This window comes from Sciurus vulgaris, assembly GCF_902686455.1.
Source record: "Sciurus vulgaris genome assembly, chromosome: 11".
In the NCBI taxonomy this organism is placed as follows: domain Eukaryota; kingdom Metazoa; phylum Chordata; class Mammalia; order Rodentia; family Sciuridae; genus Sciurus; species Sciurus vulgaris.
Window position 1 is genome coordinate 122,237,228 of NC_136472.1, and position 13,826 is coordinate 122,251,053.

Here is a 13,826-nt window from a genome sequence, read left to right on the forward strand (position 1 = left end):
CTCTCTCAATAGGAAATGAGATAAGAGGTAGAGAACTAGAGATGCCAACGAGTTCACTGCCATGGAAATCAGGGTAGTGAAATTAAATACATCCAGTTTTTGCTGTAAACAAAATATTTAAGCTTAAAATAATGTTATGAGTTTTAATATACCTACTTTTAAATGTTTCAATATTTTCCCAACTACTTTAATGTCCTAGAAAAAAATTAACCATTAAAAAAGTACTTAAAAATACACATACGGGGTCCACATTTTCCCTCTTGCCGTAGGCTCGCTTATGGCTCGGCTCGGTGCTGTTCCTGATCCTGTCTTTAACAGTTTGATATTTCGTTCATCGAGAATATTTTTTTTTTTTTGCATTCATTTTGATTTTTAAAGAACTTGCATGAAGGGCTGAGGATGTAGCTCTGTGGTAGAGGGCATGTGTGAGGTCCAGGGTTTCACCGCCAGCACTAAACACACACACACACACACACACACACACACACACACACACACACACACGACGTTGCATTAAAAGATTACTGCCTGGCTTACAGAATTTTTTGATGTCCCTGAAGTTTTGTGATCAAGGAGGGGTCCCTCACCCTAAACTTGGCCCTTGTCCCTATTGCCTGTCCTTGGTGAGGACAAAACACAAGGGAACCCCTTGGATGCCTGGAATCACCTGGGGCATGTTCAGGCTTGGAATTGCCCCAGGGGAGGTGAGCGCCGGGTCTGGCGTGGGCTGCCAAAGGAAGATGGATGGATTCCCAAAGCCTCCAGATAGAAGCAGGCAGCCTTTACTGAGCTCATCCATCAAGTCCCCCTGGGATGACACTCACCTTAATCAGGCCAGGAAGGATGGGGGAGGTGGAGAAACCAGTTGAGCAGAGACTCCTCCTGGGTCTGAGCTGGTGCCCAGAGAGCCATGAGGTTCAGCCAGGCAGCCAGGCTGTGCACTGATCAATTCCAGGGGACATTGTGTACTTAACTGGCCCCTCTTACCCCCTGTCTTCCAGGCAGACCCCAAGTCCTGCTGCTCAGACCCCAGGTCAGACTGGGGGCTGGAAGAGACTAGCAAGAGAGGGAACCAAGTGAAAACAAATAGAAGAGGGCTGCTTAGGGAAGGACCTAAAAACTTGCTCTTCTATGCTTTCCAGAAACTTCCAGTGGCTTCCCCTTCTACAGAGTATGGAGTTTGAACCCTTTGGATGACCACCAGGACTTCTGACCTTTGACCCCAGCCTCTTTGGTCCTGTGCCCACCGAAGGTCTCTACATGAACCCTCCTCTCTGCTCCCATATCCAGGGTCCTCTGCTCTCCCTAGCTGACCCCAGAGTGGTTCATCCTTGAGACCCAGGTTCTGTTTCTTCCAGAAGCCTCCTCTGATTGTCCACATTCTTCACTGTCCCACTTATTCTTTCAGGGCCAGTTTCCACATGTAACCCTGCCCCAAGCAGGCTCTGGGTTCTCCAAGCACCTGAATTGCTGCTTGCACTTGAATTTCTCCTCAGAGCTTTGCACCCCAGGGGCAGCAAGTGCCTTAGGATTGAAGTGACCCTGCTTGGTCCTCTCAGAACATGACCACCTGGGAATAGGGCCCCGTTGATGTCACAGTCGGAACCTGGAGCAGGAGGGGAACTCAGGTCACCCTGTCCTCTCCGAGTCCTTGGGGGTGCTCCCTGACCTTCTTACTACTCTCCTCACAAAAAGCAGAGCTGTGAACCAGGCTGAGTGCAGGACACAATGCCAGAGTTCCCAGTGGCATCTCAGCAAGTGGCAACTCCCTGCAACCAGCAGCCCCGGCCAAATCCCTCGGGGTCCTCTAGGACTTTGCTAGTTCTCTAATTACGATGGACTCCATTTTTGAAGTATATACAGATCTCAAGCCCTGCAGACTTGTATTCCTCGCTACTCAGGAGGCTGAGGCAGGCGGATCATTTAAGTTCAGGAGTTTGAGGCCAGGCAGGGCAGCATAACCAGATCCACCTCAAAAAAAAAAAAAAAAAAAAAAAATCACGTAGAGGGAAATGAGAGGGAGAGGGGTATGAAAAATGGTGGACTGAGACAGACGTCATTACCCTATGCGCATGGATGATTACAAGAATGGTGTGAATCTACATCATGCACAACCATAGAAATGAAAAGTTGTACCCCATTTGTGTACAATGAATCAAAGTGCAGTCTGTAAAATATTTAAAAAAAAATTTAAAAAAATAAAATAAGTAAGAGAGAAAGAAAAAAAAAAAAAAATAGACGTACCCAGGTTTCTTTGCCTCTCAACACTTGTTCCTGCCCAAGTTCAAATCACCGCTGTATTCCTCCAGGGCCTCCTACTTTCCTGCATTCACCCTTATCTTATGCTGACTCCTTAAAATACCAGCCAGGCCAGTTCTGTTTATATTGTGTCACTCCTCTGCTCAAAGCTTCTGGTGGTGTCCTATCTCATGTACAGTCAAGTCTAAAGTTGCTATCAGGGCTATGAGATTTTGCAAGATTTAGCCCCTGCTCTCTTTGGTCTCATCTCTGTTACTTTTTTGTTATTCCCTCTGTGTCAGTCACACAGGCTTCTTTGCTGACCACTCCTGCCTCAGGACATTTGCACTTTCAGTAGTCCCTGTCTGGAATGTTCTTTATCCAAATGTTTGCTTGGCATACTTCCTTGTTTTCTTCAGGTCTTTGGTTGTATTTCTTACTCAAAGAGGCTTTCCCTATCCATGTAAAATGGCTCCTCTGTATCTTCCCTCACCTCCTCCTTGTCCTGCTTTATGGTACTCATGACATTATAGTATTTGTTGATTTATGGTCTAACTCCTTTCTTGGTATAAGCTCTTCAAGAACAGTGACTTTGTTCTGTGCTCTGTTGTATTTCTAGTGCCTTGAATAGTGATGGTTTACAGTAGGGGCTTAATAAGAATGGCTAAGTTACTGCCAGCTTCATAGTTGGGATAAATTCCTTTTTCTAACTTGACCTTGGTTCTCCCTTCTGCACATGGGTGAATGGCCTTACATCCCATCAAGGCCCAGACAAATCTCATGCTCTGGTAGAAGCCCCCCTCAGCACCCCACAGACTCCACTGTGCATTAAGTTAGCACTTCATGCTTTTCTGATAGCTTTGTCATGCAGGATTCTATTTCATCTTCTTGGCAACGTCTAGAGGGAGGTAGTCAGGACTTCAGAGGCTCATGGTGGTCAAGTTAGATGCCCAGTGCCATTCTCAAGTTAGAGGCGGATCCTGGGCCCAGCATTGGCATCCCCGTCCCCCAGGATGGCCCTGCAGCCTGAACGGTGCCTGCTCTACTGGGGCCCAAGCCCAGGCTGGCCTCTGGGAGGCAGCTGGCAAATCCCCAGTCTCTCTGGTCTGGGCCCGGTTCCTGTTGTCAGTCACTGCTCACTTCCTGCTCTCGCTTATTTCATGATGTAGAATGATTATAATAAAGAACATTAATTGGGGGGAATGATGGCTCACACTTGGGGGTTCTCCAGCCTGGCCTTGTTAAAGAGTCTGGGGTGCTTCCATTCACTTCAAACAACCTCTTTATGTTCATAGACAGGCAGGAACACTGGTTCCTACTTCCCAGTTAGGAAACTGGGGACTCAGAAAGGTACAGCCACTTGCCTAGGGTTTTAGATTAAATCAGGAGACGTGCCTGAGCAGTGTTGTGCTGGTAAACTGGTTCTCCAGACAAAATACACAAAATTCTAATTTGTAGTGTTGCCAATTACTGTGCTGCAAATGCTCCCATCAAGACCAGTTTCAAGCCACCAACACATTGTCACCAAGGCTGAGTTGGGAGAAAAAAGCACCACCTGCTCTAATGGGCCAGGACAAATCAGCTCTAGCATACCATGGAGCCAGGGTGACAGCTCCTACCTTCTCTTCAAAACTTTGTCGTTTATAAAGCACTTCCACATTCAGCACTCACCTGATCACCATGGCAACCCTTTTATACAGGCAGCTATTATTATGTCCATTTTTTAGATGGGAAAACTGAGGCTTAGAAAGATTGAATGACTTATTAAGGGCAGGCAGGGAGGATTAGGGGTGCTGCACTCTGGATTCAGAATTCCTAGGACCTAGAACTGGCCCTTCCACTTGTCAGCCATGTGCTCTTGCCCAAATCACTTATCCTCTCTGACTCTCAGTTTCTTCATCTGTAAAATGAGAATTAAGTATATCTGCCCTAGAAGTGTTCAGGGTTGTGGTAAAGAGTAAGATGAATATGTATAGGAAGGTACCTTCTGAACTGCATAGTGCCTCACCATGTTCTGAGCACAGGTACATTTGAGGATTGACTACCCATTTCTGCAATATCTGTATGATTGCCTATTGCTGCATAACAAATTACCCCCGAACTCAGTGGTTCATAACAACAGGAATCAATTTTTAGCTCTCACAGTTTCTGCAGGTCAAGAAGCTGAACCCAACTCAGCTGGAAAGTTCTGGCTGAGGGAGTCTGTTTGCAATCAGATGTAGGAGGGGCTGGGGCCATCTTCAACCTCTGTGTTCTCCTGCCTGGTGCTGGATAGAGTGTTGAACCTCATCTACCTCTGTGTGGTCGAGATGGACAGACGGCTTCAGGGTAGCCAGACTCCTATGGTTACTTAGCAGTCCAAAGCACTGTGTGGTCCCCACTGCCAAATGTTACAAAGAGTGTGCTGTTGTTCACTAGGGAACCTGGGCCAGTGTGTGTTTTATTTTCTTTCAAACATGAAGACAAAAATTTCAGTGAAAGCAGGATGGGGTCTGGCCTCAGCCCACCTGCCCCAATCTTATCAGCACTCGAGTGAGGGAGCCCCCTGCCCTGCCCTCGAGGCGTAGCTTGGCCTGGGGGGCCCCATCAGCTGCAGTATCTTGTGAACAGAATCCAGGCACAGTACTGTCTACCCCAAGCCTTACCCTGCCCTCTGTGTAGAGTGACTCTGAGGGGATTTGGGGGAGGCCTGTAGCAGAGCAAGGGTAGCAGACACCTTTTCTGCCTCCATTGGGCCCTGGAGAGCCAGGGATTAAACACTGGCTCATAGGCCAGGATCTCGAATCTGACTGTGGCTTTACCTGGTCCCAGATGGGAGTTCAGTGCAGTCCCTCCTTCAAATTCCCGAGCACTTGTCTGTGTTGAGCCTGAGGCTGAGCCCAGCAATTCCAAGATGCCTACGCTGTGGTCTTTGGCCCCCAGCAGCTTGTGCGTCCCTATTGTGCAAACGTGGTCCCTTCCTAACATTCCCAGAGCCCCTGAAGACAAGTGATGTCACTATTTTACAGATGAGGAGGCTGAGGCTCCGAGAGAGTGCAATCGACTTGCCCAAAGTCACACAGCTATGGGGTCTGCTCGTTCAGTCCACTGCATCACACTCTTTGGGACTGGGCTGACTGAATTGAAAGGGGCAGAATCAGTTAACCCCGAAAACCTGAGATGGGGAACACAAAGGGGAATTCAGCTTCTTCCCCCAAATGATGTCATCGGCTGAGACAAAAAGGAAAAAAATGCCCATTTCCTCACTCCAAGTTTCCCCCTCATTAATTTAATCTAATTTGCTCACAACATTCCTTGGTAAACAGCAGGCCCCCTTTAATAAGCCAGGCTCTTCCTTCGACCCTGCAATTGTGTTTCTAATCAGCCAGTGTATCGGGAAAGCCTCGCTGCTAATTGTCGCAAGGCATTGGCGCTACCCTGTGTGTCAGGTAAGGGATGGCAATGAGAGATAATTATAATCAGATCTAATTAGTAATTATAACAGATCCTGACTAGAAATTGTTTTCAGTTAAATATTCCCATAGAGGCGCTAATGGTCTCCAGGGCATGCTGAGTGCTGCAGATGCAAGCAAAGGGGCTTGTAAGGAACAGGTGACCTCACATCCGGTGACTTCCATTCTGACTTGCCCGTGAGCAAAGGAGACCCAGTGCCTGCAATGTGTGGCTCAGGGGACCAGAGATGGCTGGCCCACGGGGGCAGAGCTTGCCTGGCATCTTGGTGTGCCTGTTCCCACGAAGAGCGCTTTCCTTATGTCTACCTGAGGTTGAGGTCTCTCATACCACACAGCCACCTGTAGAGCCCTCAACAAATGCCAATCATTCCATGACTCAGGACCCAGAGAAACTTCTGGATTATTAAAGAAACTGAGCACTGCTTAGGCAGCATGGGATATGTACTGCTAAAATCATTGCTGAATTGAATGGCAATAGAGGTATGACATAGGACCCCTCTGGGGACTGACTCTCCATCCCCACATGATATCCCCTGGTCCAGGATTGTCTGTCCACTTCTTTTCTGTCTCTAACAAGCACTTCTGCAAACTCTGAGCTGCCTACTTTCTGTTAACCAGGTTCTAATGAACTTTCCTGCTTTTAGACCCACACCTTGTACCCTACATGGTTCTTTTGTTGGGAACTTTGTTGGTCCCAGCAGCCATACTGGACACTGGATGGTGCAGCTCATCTGGGAGCCCTGGTGGGCAGTGTAGAGGGCCTAAACTCTTTTGGTGCCGGATGAATCTGGCCACAAATTATTACAATGACTCACATTAATTTACTTGAAAACAAAAACCCAGGATATATTTTTTACTACATTTTAGTTTTTTTCATTGCTGATGGAGTATGTTGATCTGATAACTATTAACCAGAACACGAGACTAACAGGGGAAATGCTACTCCCTGACCACATCAGGAGAGGAAGTATAATTTTAGTTAATTTACAACCCTCCTCCCAATGACAGCTGCTGGTTTCTTGCACTTGAAAGCCTGTTTGCATCTGCATACAGACCCCAACTGTCATCTTTTTTTCTTCTGGCACCTGCTACCCACTGGAGAGACTGCTCTTCCCAGCTCTACAGATCTGCCCTTTCAGCCTCCTCTGGGTTTCCTTTCCTTGGGAGAGCCTCATGCCCTGGGGGCAGGATATTTTGAACACAAAGGTGCTACTGGCAGATGGCAGGACCTGGCCACCCTTTTCTCTCTGGTCTGGGGACTCTGAGAGGAGTGGCTTGGTTGGGCAAACCTGTGGCGCTAGCCCGGCTTAGGCCCAGCTTGGATTACCAGTAACGGTCCTAGAGTCTCTTCCTCTATCTTTGCAACCTCAAAGGGCGAGGAGGAACCATCATGGGGCCTGGGCTTCGGCTGCAGCGGCTAAGGAGGCTCATTTGGGGAGTGAGGGTGACAGGGAGAGGAGGGCAGGGTCACATCAGAGCAGACTCCACGGCCACCTGTTGCCACACACGGAAAGGAGCATCTTCATACTAGGCAGTCAGTGCCAGCCAGGGTTTGAACCCAGACTCCAAGTTTTGGGCTCTTTAAACTAGGACAGCGGTTATCAGGGAAGTAACATGCTGCTCATTGATCTGTGACAAATGGAGTCATCTGTCCAAAGTCCACCCACGTCTCCGACCTCACCCGCACCCTCCTCAGCTGCCTGCCTCGGCACAGCGTGGCGCTGCCTGCTCTGCTGGCCTTCACCTCCTGCTTCTGTTCCTACCTTAACCCTCCACACTCTGAGTCCCCTGAAGGTACGTCTCCCTCAGGGGTGGATGAGATCGGCAGCCGCAAGTGAAATGCTGGTGACATGGTGGCACCTGTACACGGAGCAGCTGAGGTGAGACAGAGAGGTGGGGACTGGTGGACCACATCCCCCCACAGGGAGCAGGCACTACACAAATAAGCCTGGTGTTGCCTGGTCTTTGGAGGAGAAATCAGAAATTTAAAAAGGAAGTTTTTTTTTTGGTGCCTAGGAAAAACCCAGGATCTTGCATGTACTAGGCAAGCACTCTACTGTTGAGCTACATCTCCAGCCCTTAAAAATATTTAAAAACAATTTTTTTTGAGAAAGGATCTTGCTAGGTTGCCCAGTCTGGTCTCAAACTTGTGATCCTCCTCCCTCAGCCTCCTGAGTAACTGGGACTACAAACATGTGCCACTGCACTGATCAGAAATCTGAATTTTAATCAAAAAAACCTCTAGTATCTTAAATGTTGACAACAATTGTAGAATACTCTAAAAATACCCTGGGAACTGACCAGACCTGTCTGTGAGCTAGCTTCAGCTTACCAGATGCCAGATACTTTTGAAAAGCTAGGTTTTGCCATTCAAATGGTCTGTGCTCACTCTAAAAATGAGGCTGCTGGCAGGTGGCTCTTTGGGCAAACCCATGCTGCCCAGCACAGAGTATGCATTGACTCACCTCATTGGACCAGCACGTCTCTAGGGAAGAAGAGAGTTCCAGACCCCTCATAGGTGTGAGCCCAAGGGTTGTCCTGGGTGTGCTGCCCACCAACCCCTCTGCTCCCTCTGGGAAGATGAGATGGGACAGATCCCCCTGTCCAGATGTAATCAGAAGGAGCCGTCCCGGGGCATGCACGCCTTGGAGGGAAAGCAATTCAATTAAGCTCTGGCTCCCAGTGAGTGCTAAAATCCTCCCTCCAGAGAACCATTTTCTGCTATGGATTTTTGAGACCAGTGGTTGGAGAATCACTCTCCTTTTTTTTCCTTTCTTTTTTTTTTTTTTTTGGTGCGATGTCTCTAGTCAATAAATAAGTGGGAAATAAAGGATTTGTGAGAAAATAGAACACAGTCAAAAAGTAACTTGTGGACTTAAAAGTCCCTATGAGACTGGCACAGACTTGGAAATGTTCCCTGGCTTGTCGCTGATTTTCCTTCTCTGGGCCCAGCTTCTGGGAGCTCCGGTTTGCATCTCTGAAAGGTAATCTTTAAAACTGATTTCCCTCGGTTGCATTTCATTGGCGTACAAACTAAACAGGCTGTTGTATTACAGTAATAACATCAACATTTCACCTCCCTTTGCCTTAATTATTTTTCTGTCTTGCCAGTGGAACCTGTTCAATAAGATTTATAGGTGGCAAGGAGGTGGCGTGAGCCAGTGTGCAGCTCAGATAATCGCCCACGCTGATTTCCCCCTCATTGGGTGTCACCAGTATAAAAACATGAACCAAAAGCTTTGCGGCACTTAAGTAATAATAATGTTAACATCTCACCTACCTCCCCTTTAATTATTTTTCTCCCTCACTCTTGCCACCTAACCTGTTTAGATAAGATTGCCGCACTGATAAAAAACAAGGGGTCTCATTCTCTGAGCAGATAAGCTGCTGCTTTGGTGAGGTTCAGTGTGCAAAGGGAGCTGAGTTGGCAGAAAGACTTTCTCTTAGATCTTCCCAGGGTTGGGGTGGGGGAATGGTTCAGGGCCTGTGGATCCCAGATGGACCAGAAGTGACAGGGAAGGTGGGTGGGCAGCTGTCCAGGTGTTATAAGCCTGGAGGAGGACATTCTGGCCTGTGAGGCAGGTGGGCACTGAAAGCTGGAAGGGGCAGAGGAGCCACCTCTGTGCACTTTCTCTCCATGGGTACTCCTAGGACTGTGTGAATGGTTTCATTGGTCTGAGTGGAGGGGTTCTGATTATGCATCCCACTAGACCAGTCCTGGCCTGGTGCAGTACAAAAGTATTCAGGTAGCCCCAGATTCACAGCTAACTAGCTAACTGGACAAATGGAAGTAACCCTATCCTTCTGAGCCTTAGTTTCCCAAAACTGAAGAGATGAGTTGTTATGGACTGAATGTTTTTGTTCCCTACATTAATATGTTGCAGACTAATCCCCAATGTGATAATATTTGGAGTGGAGAGTTTGGAGGTAATTAGGGTTAGGTTAAGTCACAAGTGTGGGACCTTCCTGATGGCATTAGTGCCTTATTAACAGAGGAAGAGACCGGAGATTCTTCTCTGTGTGCATGTACCCAGGAAAGGACATATGAGGACATAAACTGGAAGTAGGCCCTCACTAGAACTTGGCCATGCTGGCACCCTGATCTCAGATCTCAGAACTATGTGAAATAAATGCTTGTTGGTTAAGCCACCCAGTTTTTGGTATTTGTTTTAGCAGCCTGTGTTGACCTAGACATTGGTCTACGTTCTTAAATGTTTTGGAGCTGACCAACTCCTTTGAGAATATAGAACTTCTTCCTAGAAATGCACACATACATTCAGAATTTCACATCCAAACTTGTAGTAATAAAAGGCCCCATATAAAAACAATTTGGCACCATCCTGGATCCCTCTCTCTCATATCAGATGTCTTCTACTTCCATTGCTGCTGTCCTGATAAGTCCCTCTTCCCTCATATGTATTACTGCAAGAGCCTCTTTATAGTCTTCTTCCTTGCCAGCTTACAAGTATGTTCTCAACAGCAGCCAGGGTGATTCTTTTAAAATACAAGTCAGATCCTGCTATCTATCTTCTTAGAAACCCTCAATGACTCTGCTTTTTCACTTCAAGTAGGAATTTAGCTCCAAGATCCACAGCTAACTCTCTCACTTTATAAGTCTTTGTTCAAAAGCCACCTTATCAAAGTCTGAATTGACCTGTATTAGGTAGAACATTAAATTAATAATAATAAATCTTCCCACAAAGACAACCAGTTCCAGATGACCTCACTGGTGAATTCTATCAAATAATATAATCCTTCATAAGATATTTCAGAAAATGGAGGAATAAAGAACACTTTGTAACTCATTCAACGATACAAGTGTTACCCTGATACCTCATCACAGGAAAAGAGGATTACAGTCCATTATTCATCATGAATGTAGATGAAAATCCCTCAACAAAATATCAGCAAACTGACTCCAGCAACATATAAAATAGATTAAACACCATGACCAAACAGGATTTTTTTTTAATCCTAGGAATTCAAGGTTGGTTTGATATCTGAAATCAATTAAGTAATATACTGTATTAGTGGAATAAATGACAAAACCACATGATCCTCTTAAGAGATTCAGTAAAAGCATGTCACAAAATCCAACATTATTCATGACAAAAACTCTCAACATAATAGTCAATGAGTACAAAGTTATAATTAAGAAGAATGTGTTGTGATATTCTATTACACAGTAGGCTCACCATAGTTAACAATAGTGTAATATGTATTTCAAAATAGCTAGAAGAGCAGACTCTGAAATGTTGAATGTTTGAGATGATGAATATGCTAATTATCCCTATTTAATTGCTATATAATGTATACATGTATTGAAATGACATATTTTACCCCATAAACTTAAAGTATGTATCAACTAAAAAAATAAAATTTAATAAGAATCTCAACAAAGTAGGAACAATTGGAAACTTCTTCAACCTGATAGAGGGCATCTATGAAAAACTTTCAGCTGACATTATACTTTGGGGTAAAAGACTGGGTGCTAACCTCTAAGACTGGGAACAAAGGTCATAAGTCTGTCCTCACCATTTCTGTTCAGCATTGTAGTACTAGAAGTTCTGTCCAGTACAGTAAGGATAAAAAGGCATCAGATTGGGGAAGAAGCAAAACAATCTTTGTTCACAGACAACATGATCCTGTATGCATAAAATATTAAGGAAATTACACACATATACACACATGCACATACACACACAGCCTAAAAAATTAGTTAAGCAAGTTTATGGATTCAAGATTCATAAACAGATAGTCCCTAATGCAAAATGGTTCCACTAATGTTTTTTTCATTTCATGATGTAATGAAAGCAATACACATTCTTTCAACTTTTAGTTTTCACCTGGCAATATGTGGTACCACACTTTCTGGCTAGCATCTGGTGATGCTGGTTAGCCAGTGGCACCAAGTCACAGTCACCAACAACCACTGGATCACAAGAGTAAACAACTGACACTCTGAAGTGTTCAGCAAGGATGTTAGTGTATTAGGCATATTAAATGCATTTTCAATTTACAAAGGGGTTTATCAGGACATAACTCCATCGTAAGTTGAGGAGCGCCTGTATAAAAGTCAAATTTATTGTAGTTCAATATGGTAGCAATGAATAATCTGAAAATGAAAAAAAAAAAAAAAACAAACACAACTCCATTCACAATAGCATTAGAAAGAACAAAATAATTATAACTAGACCTGACAAAAGAAGTATAAAACATAAAATATGGCTGAGAAAAATTAAAAGATCTAAATAAGTGGAAAGACATTCCATGATTATGGATGGGAAGACTCAATATTGTTAAGCTGGCAATTCTTGCCAAATTGACCTATGGCCTTCACACAATTCCTATTAGAATTCTACAAGAATTTTTGCAGAGGTTATGCTGATCCTAAAATTTAAGTGGAAATACAGGGGACCCAAATAGATGAAACTATTTTGAAAAAGAGAAAAGTTGGAGTCCTCACCTTTGCTGATTTCAAAACTAGCTACAAAGTGATACTAACTATGACAGTGTGGTTCTGGTTTAAGAATGGACATGTAGATCAAAATATCACTACAGAGAACTCTTATGTTTTGGTCAGTTGAATTTTGACAAAAATGTGCAAGCAATTAAGTGGGGTAAAAGATAGTATCTCTAAAAAATGGTGTTGTGACAATTAGATATTTATCTGCAAAAATGATGAATTTAAGTCCTTCACAAATTACATAGAAATTAACTTAAAATGAATTAAAGACTAAAGCTAAAACTGTAAATTTTCTAGAAGAAAGCATAGGAGTAAATTTTTGTGACTTTTAGCTTAGTAGAATTCTTAGATCCAGTATCCCAAGCATAATTCATAAAAAAGTTAATAAATTGGACTTGATTAAAATTAAAAGCTTTTGTGCTTCAAAAGTCATCATTAGTGCTTGCTTTGGCACCACATATACTAAAATTGGAACAATACAGAGAAGATTAGCATGGCCCCTGCACAAGGATGGCATGCAAATTTGTACAGCATTCCATATTTTTAAGGTATTATGTCCAGTGTAAAGTATCAAATGTAAATGTGACAAAAATTAAAAAAAAAAGTCATCATTAAGAAAACAAACCAAGAGAAAATTATTTGCGCATTGTGTATCTGATGATGGATTTGTATCCAGAATACATAAAGAACTCTTATGACACAATAACAAGACAAAAGATCCAGTTTTAAAAATGGGCAAAAGATGTGAATGGATACACAGATAGATATACACCTTGTTTATCACATTAAAGGATGCTCAATGCCATTAGTCATTAGAGGAATGCAGATTAAAGTCATGATAGATTGCTATTTCAAAAATACTAGAATGGACATAATAGGAAGATAAATAGCAAGTATTGGCAAGAAGAAAAGAAACTGGAATGCTTAAACATTGCTGGTAGAAATGGAGTAAAATGATACAGCCACTCTGGAAAACAAGTTTGGCAGTCTTAAGTAGTTAAGCATAAACTTTCCACATGACCTAGCTATCTCACTCCTAGAAATACAATTATGAAAAATGAGAAGGTCTCCACACATATACTTGTCTGTGAATGTTCATAGCAATAGTACTTATAATATCCCCAAACTGGAAAAGATCCAAATAATTACCAACTGGCAAGTGGAGAAACAGAATGTGGTATATCTATACAATGGAATAGCATTCAGCGATGAAAAGAAATCCCTGATACGTGCCTCAACATAGATGAATCTCAAAAAACATTATGTTAAGTGAAAGGAATCAGATACAGAAAACCACGTATTGTCTGATTCTATTATATGATAGGGCTGGACTTGCAGCTCAGGAATAGAGTGCTTGCCTAGCATGCGCAAGGCCCTATGTTTGATCCCCAGTAGCACAAAAAAAAAAACAAAAAAACAAAAAAACAAGCAAACAAAAACCCCAGAACTATTTATATTATAGATCCATAAGAGACAAATCCGTAGAGAGTGAACCAGATGAGCCCCGACACCTAAGACTGGAGTGAGAGGGGAAATGATGAGGGGTTGTTTGAGGTTTATAGAAATGTTGTGATACTGGATTATGGTGATTGTACAACTCTACACATTTACTAAAAATCATTGTGCTGTGTGCTTGAAATGGATAATTGAATGTTGCATCATTTTTAACT

General features: G+C 43.8%; 1 protein-coding gene and 1 long non-coding RNA gene across 7 annotated transcripts in view; one reads left to right on the top strand and one right to left on the bottom strand.

Annotated features, from left to right (window-relative positions):
• The window catches only part of LOC306640763, a 55,730-nt gene extending 53,746 nt beyond the window's left edge, over positions 1-1,984 (top strand). For all 3 annotated transcript variants that reach the window (XR_013757883.1, XR_013757884.1, XR_013757885.1), the window contains one exon: positions 1,143-1,984. This is a non-coding gene — a long non-coding RNA (uncharacterized lncRNA). The remainder of the gene's footprint in view (positions 1-1,142) is intronic.
• The window catches only part of KIRREL3 (kirre like nephrin family adhesion molecule 3), a 571,499-nt gene that overhangs the window by 69,080 nt on the left and 488,593 nt on the right, over positions 1-13,826 (bottom strand). The window lies entirely within an intron of this gene.